The sequence below is a fragment of the Bombina bombina genome, chromosome 2 (assembly GCF_027579735.1).
Source record: "Bombina bombina isolate aBomBom1 chromosome 2, aBomBom1.pri, whole genome shotgun sequence".
In the NCBI taxonomy this organism is placed as follows: domain Eukaryota; kingdom Metazoa; phylum Chordata; class Amphibia; order Anura; family Bombinatoridae; genus Bombina; species Bombina bombina.
The window spans coordinates 1,299,905,017-1,299,925,561 of NC_069500.1; positions in this window are offsets into that span (position 1 = coordinate 1,299,905,017).

Genomic DNA, 20,545 nt, shown 5'->3' on the forward strand with positions numbered 1-20,545 from the left:
CTATCATTAAATTAATTAAATAAAATACCTACAATTACCTACAATTAAACCTAACACTACACTATCAATACATTAATTAAATACAATACCTACAAATAACTACAATGAAATAAACTAACTAAAGTACAAAAAATAAAAAATAAATAAGTTACAAAAAATAAAAAAATATCTACAAACATAAGAAAAATATTACAACAGTTTTAAACTAATTACACCTACTCTAAGCCCCCTAATAAAACAACAAAGCCCCCCAAAATAAAAAAATGCCCTACCCTATTCTAAATTACTAAAGTTAAAAGCTCTTTTACCTTACCAGCCCTGAACAGGGCCCTTTGCGGGGCATGCCCCAAGAAGTTCAGCTCTTTTGCCTGTAAAAAAAACATACAATACCCCCCCCAACATTACAACCCACCACCCACATACCCCTAATCTAACCCAAACCCCCCTTAAATAAACCTAACACTAAGCCCCTGAAGATCTTCCTACCTTGTCTTCACCATACCAGGTTCAGCGATCGGTCCTGAAGAGCTCCTCCGATGTCCTGATTCAAGCCCAAGCGGGGGGCTGAAGATGTCCATGATCCGGTAGAAGTCTTCATCCAAGCGGGGCAGAAGAGGTCTTCCATCCGATTGAAGTCTTCATCCAAGCGGGGCAGAAGAGGTCTTCCATCCGATTGAAGTATTCATCCAGGCGGCATCTTCTATCGACATCTCTCTGGAACGGAGCGGCAGCATCGTGAAGACCTCCGACGTGGAACATCCATCCTGGCCGACGACTGAACGACGAATGACGGTTCCTTTAAATGAAGTCATCCAAGATGGCGTCCCTCGAATTCCGATTGGCTGATAGGATTCTATCAGCCAATCGGAATTAAGGTAGGAATATTCTGATTGGCTGATGGAATCAGCCAATCAGAATCAAGTTCAATCCGATTGGCTGATCCAATCAGCCAATCAGATTGAGCTTGCATTATATTGGCTGTTCCGATCAGCCAATAGAATGCGAGCTAAATCTGATTGGCTGATTCCATCAGCCAATCAGAATATTCCTACCTTAGTTCCGATTGGCTGATAGAATCCTATCAGCCAATCGGAATTTGAGGGACGCCATCTTGGATGATGTCATTTAAAGGAACCGTCATTCATCGTTCAGTCGTCGGCCAGGATGGATGTTCCGCGTCGGAGGTCTTCAGGATGCTGCCGCTCTGTTCCAGATGGATGTCGATAGAAAATGCCGCCTGGATGAAGACTTCAATCGGATGGAAGACCTCTTCTGCCCCGCTTGGATGAAGACTTCAATCGGATGGAAGACCTCTTCTGCCCCGCTTGGATGAAGACTTCTACCGGATCATGGACATCTTCAGCCCCCCGCTTGGGCTTGGATCAGGACATCGGAGGAGCTCTTCAGGACCGATCGGTGAACCTGGTATGGTGAAGACAAGGTAGGAAGATCTTCAGGGGCTTAGTGTTAGGTTTATTTAAGGGGGGTTTGGGTTAGATTAGGGGTATGTGGGTGGTGGGTTGTAATGTTGGGGGGGGGGTATTGTATGTTTTTTTTACAGGCAAAAGAGCTGAACTTCTTGGGGCATGCCCCGCAAAGGGCCCTGTTCAGGGCTGGTAAGGTAAAAGAGCTTTTAACTTTAGTAATTTAGAATAGGGTAGGGCATTTTTTATTTTGGGGGGCTTTGTTGTTTTATTAGGGGGCTTAGAGTAGGTGTAATTAGTTTAAAATTGTTGTAATATTTTTCTTATGTTTGTAGATATTTTTTTATTTTTTGTAACTTAGTTCTTTTTTATTTTTTGTACTTTAGTTAGTTTATTTCATTGTAGTTATTTGTAGGTATTGTATTTAATTAATGTATTGATTATTTTAACTAGGTAACTATTAAATAGTTCTTAACTATTTAATAGCTATTGTACCTGGTTAAAATAATGACAAAGTTGCCTGTAAAATAAATATTAATCCTAAAATAGCTACAATGTAATTATAATTTATATTGTAGCTATATTAGGATTTATTTTACAGGTAAGTATTTAGCTTTAAATAGGAATAATTTATTTAATAAGAGTTAATTAATTTCGTTAGATGTAAATTATATTTAACTTAGGGGGTGTTAGTGTTAGGGTTAGATTTAGCTTTAGGGTTTAATACATTTATTAGAATAGCGGTGAGCTCCGGTCGGCAGATTAGGGGTTAATAATTGAAGTTAGGTGTCGGCGATGTTAGGGAGGGCAGATTAGGGGTTAATACTTTTTATTATAGGGTTAGTGAGGCGGATTAGGGGTTAATAACTTTATTATAGTAGCGCTCAGGTTCGCTCGGCAGATTAGGGGTTAATAAGTGTAGGCAGGTGGAGGCGACGTTGTGGGGGGCAGATTAGGGGTTAATAAATATAATATAGGGGTCGGCGGTGTTAGGGGCAGCAGATTAGGGGTACATAAGGATAACGTAGGTGGCGGCGCTTTGCGGTCGGCAGATTAGGGGTTAATAAGTGTAGGTAGCTGGCGGCGACGTTGTGGGGGGCAGGTTAGGGGTTACTAAATATAATATAGGGGTCGGCGGGGTTAGGGGCAGCAGATTAGGGGTACATAAGGATAACGTAGTTGGCGGTCGGCAGATTAGGGGTTAAAAAAATTTAATCGAGTGGCGGCGATGTGGGGGGACCTCGGTTTAGGGGTACATAGGTAGTTTATGGGTGTTAGTGTACTTTAGAGTACAGTAGTTAAGAGCTTTATGAACCGGCGTTAGCCCAGAAAGCTCTTAACTACTGACTTTTTTTATCGCGGCTGGAGTTTTGTCGTTAGAGTTCTAACGCTCACTTCAGCCACGACTCTAAATACCGGAGTTAGAAAAATCCCATTGAAAAGATAGGATACGCAATTTACGTAAGGGGATCTGCGGTATGGAAAAGTCGCGGCTGAAAAGTGAGCGTTAGACCCTTTTTTGAGTGACTCCAAATACCAGAGTTAGCCTAAAACCAGCGTTTTAAAAAAAAACGCTGGTTTTCACGGCTAACGCCAAACTCCAAATCTAGGCCTAAGTTTTTAAACAGTTTTATACTGGATTTTTAGATCAGTACCTGTGCATCTTATTCTTTATAGAAGTGTCTATTACATGCAGTTATATGAAAATGAGTGTATTCTGTCCCTTTAAAGGGATTTGGTATGTAAATGTGTTAACTGGATAGGGCTCAAATGTATATACTATAAATATCTTTATGTGTGTGTATATATATATATATATATATATATATATATGTGTGTGTTTGTGTGTGTACATGTGTTTATACATCTGAATTTATGTGTTTACAAGTGTAAATATGTACATGCACACACACACACACACATATATATATATATATATATATATATATATATATATATATATATATATATATATATATACATTTTCGAGCTTTTCCCAGTCAAATATTTTTAAACACACCATTTGTGTTACTTTTTAACAAGTTTTAATGTGTTTTGAATAGAAATACTTGAAATTCCCTGCTTAGAAAAAAAAATATATTTTATATATATATATATATATATATATATATATATATATATATATATATATATATATATATATATATATAATAGAAAACAGCACTCTCTGGTCTTAACAGCCAATAAATTACTTTTATTCTGTAATGTTTCTGGGAATGCTCCCCTTCATCAGGGTCTGATGAAGGGGAGCATTCCCCGAAACGTTACCGAATAAAAGTAATTTATTTGCTGTTAAGACCAGAGAGTGCTGTTTTCTTTTCGCTATATCTTAACCTACTCTAGCACCCTGGCACCTGACGTATTGTTTGTAAGAGTGCACCTGTTTCTTGCTGTATATATATATATATATATATATATATACATACATACATAGGTGTATATATATATATATATATATATATATATATATATATATACTAGTACTAAAGCCCATGTACACAGGCCATTTTTTGCAGTACAGCGGTCCCACCCCTTGCTCTCTCCCCCCTCTCTTTTGCTTTCTCTTCTCCCTCTCTTTTGCTTTCTCTCCCCCCTCTCTTTTGCTTTCTCTCCCCCCTCTCCTTTGCTCTCTCTCTCCCCTCTTTTGCTCTCTCTCTCCCCTCTTTGGCTCTCTCCCTCCTTTCTTTTGCTCTCTCTCCCCCCTCTTTTGTTCTTTCCCCCCTCTTTGGCTCTCCCCCCCCTCTTTGGCTTTCCCCCCCCTCTTTGACTCTCCCCCCCCCTCTTTGGCTCTCTCTCCCCCCTCTTTGGCTCTCTCTCCCCCCTCTTTTGCTCTCTCCCCTCTTTTGCTCTCTCTCCTCTTTGGCTCTCTCCCCTCTTTTGCTCTCTCTCCTCTTTGGCTCTATCTTCCCCCTCTTTGGCTCCCCCCCCTTGGCTCTCCCCCCCCCCCTTTGGCTCTCTCCCCCCCACCCTTTGGCTCTCTCCCCCCCTTTGGCTCTCTCCCCCCTTTGGCTCTCCCCCCCCCCTTTGGCTCTCCCCCCCCCCCCTCTTTGGCTTTCTCTCCCCCCTCTTTGGCTCTCTCTCCCCCCTCTTTGGCTCTCTCCCCTATTTTGCTTTCTCTCCTCTTTGGCTCTCTTTCCTCTTTGGCTCTCTCTCTCCCCCCTCTTTGGCTCCCCCCCTTTGGCTCTCACCCCCCCCCTTTGGCTCTCTCCCCCCCCTCTTTGGCTCTCTCCTCCCCCCCTCTTTTGCTCTCTCTCTCCCCTCTTTGGCTCTCTCCCCCCTCTTTTGTTCTCTCCCCCCTCTTTGGCTCTCTTCCCCATTTTTGGCTCTCCCCCCCCTCTTTGGTACTCCCCCCCCCCCCTTTGGCTCTCCCCCCCTTTGGCTCTCTCCCCCCTCTTTGGCTCTCTCCCCCCTCTTTGGCTCTCTCCCCCCCTCTTTGGCTCTCCCCCCCTCTTTGGCTCTCTCTCCCCCCTCTTTGGCTCTCTCCCCTCTTTGGCTCTCTCTCCTCTTTGGCTCTCTTTCCTCTTTGGCTCTCTCCCCCCCCCTTTGACTCTCCCCCCTCATTTTTGGCTCTCTCTCCCCCCTCTTTGGCTCTCTCTCCCACCTCTTTGGCTCTCCCCCTCTTTTGCTCTCTCTCCTCTTTGGCTCTCTCTCCTCTTTGGCTCTCTTTCCTCTTTGGCTCTCTCTCCTCTTTGGCTCTCTTTCCTCTTTGAATCTCTCTCTCCCCCCTCTTTGGCTCTCTCCCCCCCTCTTTGGCTCTTCTCCACCCTTCTTTGGCCCTTCTCCCCCCTCTCCTGCTCCCTCTCTGGCTTTTGCTCTCTCTCCCCCCTCTTTGGCTCTCTCCCTCCTTTCTTTTGCTCTCTCTCCCCCCTCTTTTGTTCTTTCCCCCCTCTTTGGCTCTCCCCCCCCCCTCTTTGGCTCTCCCCCCCCTCTTTGACTCCCCCCCTCTTTGGCTCTCTCCACCCTCTTTGGCTCTCTCTCCCCCCTCTTTTGCTCTCTCCCCTCTTTTGCTCTCTCTCCTCTTTGGCTCTCTCCCCTCTTTTGCTCTCTCTCCTCTTTGGCTCTCTCTCTCCCCCCTCTTTGGCTCTCCCCCCCTTTGGCTCTCCCCCCCCCTTGGCTCTCCCCCCCCCTTTGGCTCTCTCCCCCCCACCCTTTGGCTCTCTCCCCCCCTTTGGCTCTCTCCCCCCCTTTGGCTCCCCCCCCCCTTTGGCTCTCCCCCCCCCCTCTTTGGCTCTCTCTCCCCCCTCTTTGGCTCTCTCTCCCCCCTCTTTGGCTCTCTCCCCTATTTTGCTTTCTCTCCTCTTTGGCTCTCTTTCCTCTTTGGCTCTCTCTCTCCCCCCTTTTTGGCTCCCCCCCCCCTTTGGCTCTCACCCCCCCTTTGGCTCTCTCCCCCCTCTCTTTGGCTCTCTCCTCCCCCCCTCTCTTTGGCTCTCTCCTCCCCCCCTCTTTTGCTCTCTCTCTCCCCTCTTTGACTCTCTCCCCCCTCTTTTGTTCTCTCCCCCCTCTTTGGCTCTCTCCCCCCTTTTTGGCTCTCCCCCCCTCTTTGGCACTCCCCCCCTTTGGCTCTCTCCCCCCTCTTTGGCTCTCTCCCCCCCCTCTTTGGCTCTCTCCCCCCCTCTTTGGCTCTCTCTCCCCCCTCTTTGGCTCTCTCCCCTCTTTGGCTCTCTCTCATCTTTGGCTCTCACTCCTCTTTGGCTCTCACTCCTCTTTGGCTCTCTTTCCTCTTTGGCTCTCTCTCCCCCCCCCCCTTTGACTCTCCCCCCCCATTTTTGGCTCTCTCTCCCCCCTCTTTGGCTCTCTCTCCCATCTCTTTGGCTCTCCCCCTCTTTTGCTCTCTCTCCTTTTTGGCTCTCTCTCCTCTTTGGCTCTCTTTCCTCTTTGGCTCTCTCTCTCCCCCCTCTTTGGCTCTCTCCCCCCCTTTGGCTCTTCTCCACCCCTCTTTGGCCCTTCTCCCCCCCTCTCCTGCTCCCTCTCTGGCTTTTGCTCTCTCTCCCCCCTCTTTTGTTCTTTCCCCCCTCTTTGGCGCCCCCCCCTCTTTGGCTCCCCCCCCTCTTTGACTCCCCCCCCCCCTCTTTGGCTCTTCTCCCCCCCTCTTTGGCTCTCTCTCCCCCTCTTTTGCTCTTTCCCCTCTTTTGCTCTCTCTCCTCTTTGGCTCTCTCTCTCCCCCCTCTTTGGCTCTCCCCCCCCTTTGGCTATCCCCCCTTTGGCTCTCTCCCCCTTTCGCTCTCTCCCCCCCCACCCTTTGGCTCTCTCCCCCCCTTTGGCTCTCTCTCCCCCTTTGGCTCTCCCCCCCCTTTGCCCCCCCCCCTCTTTGGCTCTCTCTCCCCCCTCTTTGGCTCTCTCTCCCCCCCTCTTTGGCTCTCTCCCCTATTTTGCTTTATCTTCTCTTTGGCTCTCTTTCCTCTTTGGCTCTCTCTCTCCCCCCTCTTTGGCTCTCCCCCTCTTTGGCTCTCCCCCCCCCTTTGGCTCTCCCCCCCCTTTGGCTCTCACCCCCCCCTTTGGCTCTCTCCCCCCCCCCTCTTTGGCTCTCCCCCCCCCCTCTTTGGCTCTCACCCCCCCTTTGGCTCTCTCCCCCCCCTCTTTGGCTCTCTCCTCCCCCCCTCTTTTGCTCTCTCTCTCCCCTCTTTGGCTCTCTCCCCCCTCTTTTGTTCTCTCCCCCCTCTTTGGCTCTCTTCCCCATTTTTGGCTCTCCCCCCCCTCTTTGGCACTCCCCCCCCCTTTGGCTCTCCCCCCCTTTGGCTCTCTCCCCCCTCTTTGGCTCTCTCCCCCCTCTTTGGCTCTCTCCCCCCTCTTTGGCTCTCTCCCCCCCCTCTTTGGCTCTCCCCCCCTCTTTGGCTCTCTCTCCCCCCTCTTTGGCTCTCTCCCCTCTTTGGCTCTCTCTCCTCTTTGGCTCTCACTCCTCTTTGGCTCTCTTTCCTCTTTGGCTCTCTCCCCCCTCATTTTTGGCTCTCTCCCCCCCCCTCTTTGGCTCTCTCTCCCACCTCTTTGGCTCTCCCCCTCTTTTGCTCTCTCTCCTCTTTGGCTCTCTCTCCTCTTTGGCTCTCTTTCCTCTTTGGCTCTCTCTCCTCTTTGGCTCTCTTTCCTCTTTGAATCTCTCTCTCCCCCCTCTTTGGCTCTCTCCCCCCCCTTTGGCTCTTCTCCACCCCTCTTTGGCCCTTCTCCCCCCCTCTCCTGCTCCCTCTCTGGCTTTTGCTCTCTCTCCCCCCTCTTTTGTTCTTTCCCCCCTCTTTGGCGCCCCCCCCCCTCTTTGGCTCCCCCCCCTCTTTGACTCCCCCCCCCCTCTTTGGCTCTTCTCCCCCCCTCTTTGGCTCTCTCTCCCCCCTCTTTTGCTCTTTCCCCTCTTTTGCTCTCTCTCCTCTTTGGCTCTCTCTCTCCCCCCTCTTTGGCTCTCCCCCCCCTTTGGCTATCCCCCCTTTGGCTCTCCCCCCCTTTCGCTCTCTCCCCCCCCACCCTTTGGCTCTCTCCCCCCCTTTGGCTCTCTCTCCCCCTTTGGCTCCCCCCCCCTCTTTGGCTCTCTCTCCCCCCTCTTTGGCTCTCTCTCCCCCCCCTCTTTGGCTCTCTCCCCTATTTTGCTTTATCTCCTCTTTGGCTCTCTTTCCTCTTTGGCTCTCTCTCTCCCCCCTCTTTGGCTCTCCCCCCCCCCTCTTTGGCTCTCTCTCCCCCCTCTTTGGCTCTCTCCCCTCTTTGGCTCTCTCTCCTCTTTGGCTCTCTCTCCTCTTTGGCTCTCTTTCCTCTTTGGCTCTCTCTCGCCCCCCTCTTTGGCTCTCCCCCCCCTTTGACTCTGCCCCCCCCCATTTTTGGCTCTCTCTCCCCCCTCTTTGGCTCTCCCCCTCTTTTGCTCTCTCTCCTCTTTGGCTCTCTCTCCTCTTTGGCTCTCTTTCCTCTTTGGCTCTCTCTCCTCTTTGGCTCTCTTTCCTCTTTGGCTCTCTCTCTCCCCCCTCTTTGGCTCTCCCCCCCCTTTGGCTATCCCCCCTTTGGCTCTCCCCCCCTTTCGCTCTCTCCCCCCCACCCTTTGGCTCTCTCCCCCCCCTTTGGCTCTCTCTCCCCCTTTGGCTCTCCCCCCCCTTTGGCTCCCCCCCCTCTTTGGCTCTCTCTCCCCCCTCTTTGGCTCTCTCTCCCCCCCTCTTTGGCTCTCTCCCCTATTTTGCTTTATCTTCTCTTTGGCTCTCTTTCCTCTTTGGCTCTCTCTCTCCCCCCTCTTTGGCTCTCCCCCTCTTTGGCTCTCCCCCCCCTTTGGCTCTCACCCCCCCCCCTTTGGCTCTCTCCCCCCCCCCCTCTTTGGCTCTCTCCCCCCCCCCTCTTTGGCTCTCACCCCCCCTTTGGCTCTCTCCCCCCCTCTTTGGCTCTCTCCTCCCCCCCTCTTTTGCTCTCTCTCTCCCCTCTTTGGCTCTCTCCCCCCTCTTTTGTTCTCTCCCCCCTCTTTGGCTCTCTTCCCCATTTTTGGCTCTCCCCCCCCCCTCTTTGGCACTCCCCCCCCTTTGGCTCTCCCCCCCTTTGGCTCTCTCCCCCCTCTTTGGCTCTCTCCCCCCTCTTTGGATCTCTCCCCCCTCTTTGGCTCTCTCCCCCCCTCTTTGGCTCTCCCCCCCTCTTTGGCTCTCTCTCCCCCCTCTTTGGCTCTCTCCCCTCTTTGGCTCTCTCTCCTCTTTGGCTCTCACTCCTCTTTGGCTCTCTTTCCTCTTTGGCTCTCTCCCCCCCCCTTTGACTCTCCCCCCTCATTTTTTGCTCTCTCTCCCCCTCTTTGGCTCTCTCTCCCACCTCTTTGGCTCTCCCCCTCTTTTGCTCTCTCTCCTCTTTGGCTCTCTCTCCTCTTTGGCTCTCTTTCCTCTTTGGCTCTCTCTCCTCTTTGGCTCTCTTTCCTCTTTGACTCTCTCTCTCCCCCCTCTTTGGCTCTCTCCCCCCCCTTTGGCTCTTCTCCACCCCTCTTTGGCCCTTCTCCCCCCCCTCTCCTGCTCCCTCTCTGGCTTTTGCTCTCTCTCCCCCCTCTTTTGTTCTTTCCCCCCTCTTTGGCCGCCCCCCCCCCCCCTCTTTGGCTCCCCCCCTCTTTGACTCCCCCCCCCCCTCTTTGGCTCTTCTCCCCCCCTCTTTGGCTCTCTCTCCCCCCTCTTTTGCTCTTTCCCCTCTTTTGCTCTCTCTCCTCTTTGGCTCTCTCTCTCCCCCCTCTTTGGCTCTCCCCCCCCTTTGGCTATCCCCCCTTTGGCTCTCCCCCCCTTTCGCTCTCTCCCCCCACCCTTTGGCTCTCTCCCCCCCTTTGGCTCTCTCTCCCCCTTTGGCTCTCCCCCCCCTTTGGCTCCCCCCCCTCTTTGGCTCTCTCTCCCCCCTCTTTGGCTCTCTCTCCCCCCCTCTTTGGCTCTCTCCCCTATTTTGCTTTATCTCCTCTTTGGCTCTCTTTCCTCTTTGGCTCTCTCTCTCCCCCCTCTTTGGCTCTCCCCCTCTTTGGCTCTCCCCCCCCTTTGGCTCTCACCCCCCCCTTTGGCTCTCTCCCCCCCCCCTCTTTGGCTCTCTCCCCCCCCCTCTTTTGCTCTCTCTCTCCCCTCTTTGGCACTCCCCCTCTCTTTGGCTCTCCTCCTCCCTCTTTGGCTCTCTCTCCCCCCTCTTTGGCTCTCTCCCCTCTTTTGCTCTCTATCCTCTTTGGCTCTATCTCCTCTTTGGCTCTCTCTCTCCCACCTCTTTGGCTCCCCCCTTTGGCTCTCTCCCCCCCTTTGGCTCTCTCCCCCCTCTTTGGCTCTCTCCCCCCCTCTTTGGCTCTCTCCCCCCTCTTTGGCTCTCCCCCCCCCCTCTTTGGCTCTCTCCCCCCCCCCTCTTTGGCTCTCTCTCCCCCCTCTTTGGCTCTCTCCCCTCTTTGGCTCTCTCTCCTCTTTGGCTCTCTCTCCTCTTTGGCTCTCTTTCCTCTTTGGCTCTCTCTCGCCCCCCTCTTTGGCTCTCCCCCCCCTTTGACTCTGCCCCCCCCATTTTTGGCTCTCTCTCCCCCCTCTTTGGCTCTCCCCCTCTTTTGCTCTCTCTCCTCTTTGGCTCTCTCTCCTCTTTGGCTCTCTTTCCTCTTTGGCTCTCTCTCCTCTTTGGCTCTCTTTCCTCTTTGGCTCTCTCTCTCCCCCCCTCTTTGGCTCTCCCCCCCCCCCCTCTTTGGCTCTTCTCCTCCCCTCTTTGGCCCTTCTCCCCCCCTCCTGCTCCCTCTCTGGCTCTGTCTTCATTGAAAGCCCTTGCCTCTCTGGCCATGCCCCCATCGCGGCACCCCGCCCGACCACGCCCCATCGCGGCAACACCCACCCGGCCATGCCCCCCGTGACGCCCGGCCACGCCCCTCGCGACGCCTGGTCATGCCCCTCACCACACCCGGCCACACCCCCATTGCAACGCTCCTGTCGGCCATGCTCCCTGACACTCTGCTTCAGCCTTGCTCTGTGCTGAGTGCTGAGTGTCAGGATCCAAATGGTCAGGTATGTTTGTTACGTGCAGTCTCTACTGTGCATGACTGCATCTGACAAACATACTTGGCCATTTATTATATAGGATAGAGAGAGAGAGAGAGAGAGAGAGAGAGAGAGAGAGAGAGAGAGAGCTATATATTTTAAAAGAAAAAGAAAAATTTCTTCTATGTGAAGATCATAGCAATGTAAAGTGTTCTTAACACCTTCAGGTTTAGCGCATTTGGTCTAACACAGTGTCAGGTTAGTGCACGAGCATTAACTGATAAGCTTTTTAGCGCACCATATAGAAGTATATGGGGAGAATGCATTAGCGCTGTAGCAGTATCCAAAGTCCTGGAGTTAGCACACCTTAGTCTTTCGCTCACGTATTAACTTTTTACTTTCAACTTATACTACACAAGCTAATGTGGCAATACTCATTTTTTACTTTGAGTGCAGTTAGCATGCGAGCGAAAAAATTATTTAGCTTTTAATCTGGCCCAACCTTTATGATAAAATGAGAGGGGAAAGCATACAGGAAAAGGTGTCATTCTCAAAACCAAGTACTACAGCAGGGCAAGTGAAAGAGGAGGGATCTCATGACCAGATGGCACTGATCACCTGACATAACCATAGGCATATAGAACATCATCAGGTGTGTGGGGTATCCCCTGTGTCTCCATCCACAACATTAAAACTTGAGATCCCTAATTTGAAAGCAGTAAAGATGCTCTTATAAATGAGTGGTCCATGTCTGTCCTGCTGCCAGCTGATTATCATAGCAATGAAAAACAGCTCACAACATTGGTTCTGATGAAGGTCCCATAATTCAAATACATTACTTTATGACCTTATAGTTATCAAGTCACTGGAGTAGTAATACTGATCTCCCTAAAGCAACTGTTGGCTGTTAGGGCTCAAAGATTCATATTTTTATAAACTATAATTACAAAATAAAAGGGACAATAGATTATATTTTGCGAAATTCTACTTAGGAAGATTTTTGGGACATCTTATTTTTGTTAGGTGTTAGTTTTTTTTTAATACTTTTGCTATACTGTGTGAGTTTGTTGTACAAACATGCCTACTTTGTCACAATGGTTAGGCAGGCGGACTAGGTTTGCTTTCATTAACCTTGATTGCCCAGCCTTACGGCGAGTAGGCAGCAATACACTGCCTTTGTTTAATGGCTTGTACAGTGCCTCCCACTGCTCTTGAGTCACCAGTTGAGCTCAAGGGGGGCTGTCAATCATTCCGATCAGATCTTATAAGGATGATTGGAATCAGCCACACATTAGTGAGCGGAGAGGTTAAAGGGACATTCCAGTCAAAATATAAATGCACACAGATGAATTACATCTTTGAATAGAAACATATGTGCAATGTACATGTATTGGCAAAAATGCTTCTAGTAAAAGTTATCACTGTTTTAGTGTTAATATTTTTCTCTTCACGTGCATGCGACCTATAGCCAGATATTTTCATTGCACCAGCATTTTAAATACTGCAGCTGCTCAGATTACAAGTGATTGTATTATATCAGCAATTAACAAATTACGTCATTATCAGATGGCACAAGCACCTCAGACTCTCAAGTGCTGTGTTTAAAATGCTGGTGCACGGTGCATACTTAAATACACATTTGAAACAGCTATAGCTTTTATTAGAAGCATTTTTGCTAATACTAAAATGCCTCCATGTGGATTCCAATTTTAGATGGAATGTCCCTTTAAGTAGCAGCATTCTTAAGACTACTGCTACCTAACTAGCATTTCAGGCTCGTACACGCAAACCTGAAACACTGGGGGTCCGCCACCCCTCATAAAAACTGAATTTTCTGTACATTTAAAGTATATCTCATATTTGTATGGTTATATATTTTATACATATTCATCTTCTGTATAAATTGCAAGAAGGCGCAGTGACAAAAATATTAAATATTAAATGTTAAAATGTTAAAAGTTCAGGAGTGTGCACATGTCTGCAGTACAATATGGCAGCAGTTTTGCAACAATGTTTTACATTAGCAATAGCACTAAATGGCAGTACTATGTAGTGCTCCAGACATGCGCACGCTACCTATCTATATACTCTTCAACAAAAAATAGCAAGAGAATAAAGCAAATGTTATTATAGAAGTGCATTTTTTTAAATTGTATTCTCTATCTGAATGATGAAATAAAAAAAATGGATTTAAAAAAAAGATGGAATTAGTGAGTGTGGATAAGAAAATATTGTGATTCTGATAGCAAATAGCAAAGGTTCTTGTAAAGAAGATAGCACAGATATATTAATGAAAGAACAGCAAAAGGAAAGAAAGTAAGACTCAAGACTCTTTATAGTAGATTTGTGTAAGGAGATAAGAATATTGCAGGATGTCCTCGTGATTAGTTTACAGATCCTCCAACTGTCTTACACATTGTGAAGATAAGAGAACTGCATTAATAGATGTTACTACAAAGGGAAATGTGGTTAAAAGGTCATTAAAGGGACATTAAACACTTTGAGATGGTAATATAAAATGATAAATTGTATATATAAAACAACTCTGCAATATACTTTCATTATTTATTTTGTCCTCTTTGCCTGTAATTCCATTCTGAAATTGTGAGCTTTTCAGTTCCTGTTAGAAATGGAAGTGCAGAACACTGTTAAATCCAGCACAACCATTGGCTGCACACTTTAATGACCTATGTATAACTGTCTCTAATTGGTCACAGTAGAGAAGGTAACACATGTTACAACATGGCAGCTCCCAATGTTTTATAGACACTAAGGCCTAGATTTAGAGTTCGGCGGTAAAAGGGCTGTTAACGCTCCGCGGGTTTTTTTCTGGCCGCACCATAAATTTAACTCTGGTATCGAGAGTTCAAACAAATGCTGCGTTAGGCTCCAAAAAAGGAGCGTAGAGCATTTTTACCGCAAATGCAACTCTCGATACCAGAGTTGCTTACGGACGCGGCCGGCATCAAAAACGTGCTCGTGCACGATTCTCCCATAGGAAACAATGGGGCTGTTTGAGCTGAAAAAAAACCTAACACCTGCAAAAAAGCAGCGTTCAGCTCCTAACGCAGCCCCATTGTTTCCTATGGGGAAACACTTCCTACGTCTGCACCTAACACCCTAACATGTACCCCGAGTCTAAACACCCCTAACCTTACACTTATTAACCCCTAATCTGCCGCCCCCGCTATCGCTGACCCCTGCATTACACTTTTAACCCCTAATCTGCCGCTCCGTAAACCGCCGCCACCTACGTTATCCCTATGTACCCCTAATCTGCTGCCCTAACATCGCCGACCCCTATGTTATATTTATTAACCCCTAATCTGCCCCCCACAACGTCGCCGACACCTACCTACACTTATTAACCCCTAATCTGCCGAGCGGACCTGAGCGCTACTATAATAAAGTTATTAACCCCTAATCCGCCTCACTAACCCTATCATAAATAGTATTAACCCCTAATCTGCCCTCCCTAACATCGCCGACACCTACCTTCAATTATTAACCCCTAATCTGCCGACCGGAGCTCACCGCTATTCTAATAAATGTATTAACCCCTAAAGCTAAGTCTAACCCTAACACTAACACCCCCCTAAGTTAAATATAATTTTTATCTAACGAAATAAATTAACTCTTATTAAATAAATAATTCCTATTTAAAGCTAAATACTTACCTGTAAAATAAATCCTAATATAGCTACAATATAAATTATAATTATATTATAGCTATTTTAGGATTAATATTTATTTTACAGGCAACTTTGTAATTATTTTAACCAGGTACAATAGCTATTAAATAGTTAAGAACTATTTAATAGGTACCTGGTTAAAATAATTACAAAGTTGCCTGTAAAATAAATCCTAACCTAAGATATAATTAAACCTAACACTACCCTATCAATAAAATAATTAAATAAACTACCTACAATTACCTACAATTAACCTAACACTACACTATCAATAAATTAATTAAACACAATTGCTACAAATAAATAAAATTAAATAAACTATCTAAAGTACAAAAAATAAAAAAGAACTAAGTTACAGAAAATAATAAAATATTTACAAACATAAGAAAAATATTACAACAATTTTAAACTAATTACACCTACTCTAAGCCCCCTAATAAAATAACAAAGCCCCCCAAAATAAAAAATTCCCTACCCTATTCTAAAATACAAATATTACAAGCTCTTTTACCTTACCAGCCCTGAACAGGGCCCTTTGCGGGGCATGCCCCAAGAATTTCAGCTCTTTTGCCTGTAAAAAAAAACATACAATACCCCCCCCCCCAACATTACAACCCACCACCCACATACCCCTAATCTAACCCAAACCCCCCTTAAATAAACCTAACACTACCCCCCTGATGATCTTCCTACCTTGTCTTCACCATGCCAGGTTCACCGATCCGTCCTGGCTCCAAGATCTTCATCCACCCCAAGCGGGGGCTAGACATCCACTGAAGAAGTCCAGAAGAGGGTCCAGAGTCTTCCTCCTATCCGGCAAGAAGAGGACATCCGGACCGGCAAACATCTTCTCCAAGCGGCATCTTCTATCTTCTTCCATCCGATGACGACCGGCTCCATCTTGAAGACCTCCAGCGCGGATCCATCCTCTTCTTCCGACGACTAGACGACGAATGACGGTTCCTTTAAGGGACGTCATCCAAGATGGCGTCCCTCGAATTCCGATTGGCTGATAGGATTCTATCAGCCAATCGGAATTAAGGTAGGAATTTTCTGATTGGCTGATGGAATCAGCCAATCAGAATATAGTTCAATCCGATTGGCTGATCCAATCAGCCAATCAGATTGAGCTCGCATTCTATTGGCTGATCGGAACAGCCAATAGAATGCGAGCTCAATCTGATTGGCTGATTGGATCAGCCAATCGGATTGAACTATATTCTGATTGGCTGATTCCATCAGCCAATCAGAAAATTCCTACCTTAATTCCGATTGGCTGATAGAATCCTATCAGCCAATCGGAATTCGAGGGACGCCATCTTGGATGACGTCCCTTAAAGGAACCGTCATTCGTCGTCTAGTCGTCGGAAGAAGAGGATGGATCCGCGCTGGAGGTCTTCAAGATGGAGCCGGTCGTCATCGGATGGAAGAAGATAGAAGATGCCGCTTGGAGAAGATGTTTGCCGGTCCGGATGTCCTCTTCTTGCCGGATAGGAGGAAGACTTTGGACCCTCTTCTGGACTTCTTCAGTGGATGTCTAGCCCCCGCTTGGGGTGGATGAAGATCTTGGAGCCAGGACGGATCGGTGAACCTGGCATGGTGAAGACAAGGTAGGAAGATCATCAGGGGGGTAGTGTTAGGTTTATTTAAGGGGGGTTTGGGTTAGATTAGGGGTATGTGGGTGGTGGGTTGTAATGTTGGGGGGGGGGTATTGTATGTTTTTTTTTACAGGCAAAAGAGCTGAAATTCTTGGGGCATGCCCCGCAAAGGGCCCTGTTCAGGGCTGGTAAGGTAAAAGAGCTTGTAATATTTGTATTTTAGAATAGGGTAGGGAATTTTTTATTTTGGGGGGCTTTGTTATTTTATTAGGGGGCTTAGAGTAGGTGTAATTAGTTTAAAATTGTTGTAATATTTTTCTTATGTTTGTAAATATTTTATTATTTTCTGTAACTTAGTTCTTTTTTATTTTTTGTACTTTAGATAGTTTATTTAATTTTATTTATTTGTAGCAATTGTGTTTAATTAATTTATTGATAGTGTAGTGTTAGGTTAATTGTAGGTAATTGTAGGTAGTTTATTTAATTATTTTATTGATAGGGTAGTGTTAGGTTTAATTATATCTTAGGTTAGGATTTATTTTACAGGTAAATTTGTAATTATTTTAACTAGGTAACTATTAAATAGTTCTTAACTATTTAATAGCTATTGTACCTGGTTAAAATAATTACAAAGTTGCCTGTAAAATAAATATTAATCCTAAAATAGCTATAATATAATTATAATTTATATTGTAGCTATATTAGGATTTATTTTACAGGTAAGTATTTAGCTTTAAATAGGAATTATTTATTTAATAAGAGTTAATTTATTTCGTTAGATAAAAATTATATTTAACTTAGGGGGGTGTTAGTGTTAGGGTTAGACTTAGCTTTAGGGGTTAATACATTTATTAGAATAGCGGTGAGCTCCGGTCGGCAGATTAGGGGTTAATAATTGAAGGTAGGTGTCGGCGATGTTAGGGAGGGCAGATTAGGGGTTAATACTATTTATGATAGGGTTAGTGAGGCGGATTAGGGGTTAATAACTTTATTATAGTAGCGCTCAGGTCCGCTCGGCAGATTAGGGGTTAATAAGTGTAGGTAGGTGTCGGCGACGTTGTGGGGGGCAGATTAGGGGTTAATAAATATAACATAGGGGTCGGCGATGTTAGGGGTAGCAGATTAGGGGTACATAGGGATAACGTAGGTGGCGGCGATTTGCGGTCGGAAGATTAGGGGTTAATTATTTTAAGTAGCTTGCGGCGACGTTGTGGGGGGCAAGTTAGGGGTTAATAGATATAATACAGGGGTCGGCGGTGTTAGGGGCAGCAGATTAGGGGTACATAAGTATAACGTAGGTGGCGGTCGGCAGATTAGGGGTTAAAAATTTTAATCGAGTGGCGGCGATGTGGGGGGACCTCGGTTTAGGGGTACATAGGTAGTTTATGGGTGTTAGTGTACTTTAGGGTACAGTAGTTAAGAGCTTTATAAACCGGCGTTAGCCAGAAAGCTCTTAACTCCTGCTATTTTCAGGCGGCTGGAATCTTGTCGTTAGAGCTCTAACGCTCACTGCAGAAACGACTCTAAATACCAGCGTTAGAAAGATCCCATTGAAAAGATAGGCTACGCAAATGGCGTAGGGGGATCTGCGGTATGGAAAAGTCGCGGCTGAAAAGTGAGCGTTAGACCCTTTAATCACTGACTCCAAATACCAGCGGGCGCCCAAAACCAGCGTTAGGAGCCTCTAACGCTGGTTTTGACGGCTACCGCCGAACTCTAAATCTAGGCCTAGAACTTTGCACTTATTTTGTCACTTTTTAAACAACTAATGAAACTTTAAAAAATACATCTACATGTTAGTCATGGACTAATCTTTTCTTTGAATGCATCATTCTATCTAGCATGTATTTAGTGTTTAATGTCCCTTTAAACACCTTGCTATTTCAACCTTTTCTGCAGTCTTGCGTATATCAGCAGAAGCTGAACTTTAGCAGAAGAGACTCAAACCTTAGAAGAAAAGGGGGTTCAGTGGCACTACCTATAAAGTTTAGAAGCCTACACCTTCATTTTATTCATTAGCTTCGTAGCTATATATAGGGGTGAGTGGTGCTGTGTATTAAATTGTCAGAACCAAAATATGATGGGTTAAGAGCCCATCTTAGAATACACTGTTAGCACTCTTTGTAGGCATGTAGAGCATGAGATAACTGTGTTCAAAGTGAACTCCAAATGGTTAGAGAGGTCTCATTGGAATTAATAAAACATAACTTTTATTATAGACATATAAAATCAGAGTTAAAATATAGGGATGTGCAAATTAAAAACAAAAAACTCTTGGTAGGGTGAAGAGATTAGTAATTTATTCCTCAATTGTGGAATTGAGTAGCAAATTATAAAAGTATACAAGGTATGACGATACCTGGGTATTCAATATTGAGTGTTCTGAATACATATAAGCACACAATCAATCAGATAATTCTAAGTTTCCACTACAAGAGGTTAATTATTAGCTCTCTAATAGAGGCAATAATATTATACCTATATGAGGTTACACTAGTATAGTAGTGTCTAGTGACACGTGGATTTAGAGAATCAGCATAATGAATTTCGTATTGATTTGGTGCTGAATAGGTAGTTATTTATTGAACCCGGTACCAAACTTAACAGTCTCTTATTATTTATTGTATGTTCCAAAAATGGTAAGATGTCATCACTATATTTGAATGCGTTTGCACCCTATAAATTTAAAGATAGTTACAAAATACCATAACAAATTTACCAGTCAGTGTGTTTGGTGCATACTTAGATATCTTAACATCAAATATTTGAGTAATATCTCATAGGGTTAATAACAGTTGGAATTTGCATACTTAAGTATCTTATCATCAGATGTTATCTCATAGGGTTAATAACAGTTTGGAATATATATCTGATTTATGAACCGAATTGATTTATAGTCTCCAAAATGTTTTTGTATGTGTTATGGTTGAAATCACCTTTCTCTTCCAAAACAAGCACAATGTTTTTGCAAGTCTGCTATTTAGCTGTTTTTGAGGAACTATTGTAACAACTCTTATAGAATTGATCACTGGAGGGGAACCAAAACCAATTGCTATTTGGCTTTAATCTGTAGTCATGTGGTTAAGTTATATTTCCCAATGAATTCGTGACTGAAACAGATTATACTGTGACACCCTGTAAGGTATGTCTGGAGTGGTACAGCTACAGTCAGTTTAATTTGTTACACATTAACCACCAGTGGCTACATCGAGGTTCACCTCAAAAAACGTATGAGGGGCTGCTTATGCCTTAGTTATTCAGAGTAGCCACTTGTATTCTGACACTTGGGTTATTATAATTATATAGCCAACAACAAAGTTAAATAGGTGCAATCATAAGCATTGGTATGCATATAGTGAGTCAGTGACACTAGGTAAAAACTGGTAACAAATTATTATCAGTTGTGGCGCTAAACGCTAGCAAATTGTTTGCACCGATACTTAAATTCAAACTGCTCTGTAGGTAATACCTGTTAGATTTTAATATCAAGTTAAGTATGAGCAGTTGTGGGTTTGTGTGCTGAAACGCAGCTTTGGACCAGGGTAGTGTATTAATGTTACTAGTATGCTAGTATACCCTAATATCTAACACTAACTCGGTGGCTAGCCGTTACCCCAACTGTCCGTGTGGTTGTCCGTTACCTCATTACTGATAGCATTAAGACTGCTTGAATTAATAAATAACCGCTTGTCTAATAATTCCGGTTCTGAACCGAAGTAATTGAGTAGAAAGGTGAAATTATCAACACAATGTCCTAACAAAGAGTTTAAGCCCTAACAAACACAGGAGCTCCCTGACTCCTCACCAATTCCCTAACATGTTTCGCCGTTCTCATGGCTTTCTCAAAGGGGGGTGTGTGCGCGCGTCGCGCTGGCATTGGCAATTTATGTGCAGAGAAGACTGATACCCCTCCCACATAGGTGACGTCACTCTGACGTATGTAGTGAACGGGTCAAATATAGGTGGAAGCAATGCTCTCGTCCGATACCATAACTCCAAAAGAAGTGGATTAAATGAACAAATAACATTAACGTATGACTGCTTACTTATTCACATTATAGCTTTTACATGAACAACCTAATACTATTATGTTTGCTTGTGTTGTTGCAGGAGATCTGATTGACTGTGTGAAGTGCTAATGTATATGCTTGCATACACTGTGTCACCAAGTGGATTGTCAATGTGTGTTTTGGTGAATATTGACATAAAAAGGTGAAAATGATAGATAGACAAAATTTGGATTATTAGTATGTAAGGATGATATATTACTTTTACGTAACCAAAGTGATGAGATCCCACTCATTGTGATTTGTATCATAGGTCAAAAGTGAATATATGTAATAGAAACTAATAATATGTTTCTCTTATGTGACAAGGGTGATAGAATCACCATCCTTGTGATTTGT